Raw genomic sequence first — 973 nt, 5'->3', positions numbered from 1 at the left:
AGGCGGCCCCGAGGGTCAGAAATAGCACATCAAAATCCAAATTCTTTGGTTTGCATTTCCTAACCTCCGGGACTTTTCCCTAAAACGTCTTTATCATTTCTGAATCTGTATTTTTTTAAACTCTACAACTCGAATTCAATTTTTCTGAAACTTTTAAAAATCTAATTCTTCTTCAAATTTTATTAAACTCTTCTTCAATTTATATTTATTTTTTTTGTTCACTTCGCACTCAATTCTTCTTCGATTCGTTTTCAATTCTTCAATTCCTATTCAATTTTTGACAGTCTTCTGCAATTGTTCTTCGATTCATCCGTTTATAGAGAGAAAATGGGCATTTTCTCCTTTTACTTAATTTTTGGAAAATGTATTATACTCATTTTTTGTTGTAATAGTTTCAAAATATATTGGGTGTCTTTTCTTTCTGTTGCATTTCGTGAGAAAAATGTCCCCCACGTGTTTTTCTTCTTTCATTTTCTTTCCTTCTTTTATTTCACCTCTTTTCTTTCCGTTTCATTTGCTGAAAAAGAATATTGATAAAAATAATATATTTTTCCCTTCATTTAAAAAAAAATTCTTTTCATTCTTATGAGTCATGAGCTTCCATTGTTTAGTTTTGACGTGTCATTGAAAAAGTTTGGCGTTTTCTGTTGCTGTTGCTGTTGTTGTTTTTTTTTTTGTAGGGTTGTTGTTTTTTTTCGTCATTGTCGTGTGTTTGACTTAAACATTATTGTCGTCAAAACGAAAGTTGTCCTTCATAAAATAATAATTATAAACCCATTCTTCGAGAGAGATGGAATATGATACTTTCATGGAAAAGCGACGATCTCCTCTTAAAGATGTTTTTTTTTTTCAAACCCCTCCCTCCCCCTCCTTTAATTTTAAAAACTGATTTTCTTATTATCAGTTTGCCTTGTCGTCAATGGGGTTATTGAAGAGTCCTTAAGGGAGTGGGGGTAAGTGGGTGGGGGTAGAG

This window comes from Aplysia californica, unplaced genomic scaffold, assembly GCF_000002075.1.
Source record: "Aplysia californica isolate F4 #8 unplaced genomic scaffold, AplCal3.0 scaffold01555, whole genome shotgun sequence".
Classification (NCBI taxonomy): Eukaryota; Metazoa; Mollusca; class Gastropoda; order Aplysiida; family Aplysiidae; genus Aplysia; species Aplysia californica.
Note: the sequence above shows the minus strand (reverse complement) of the source record.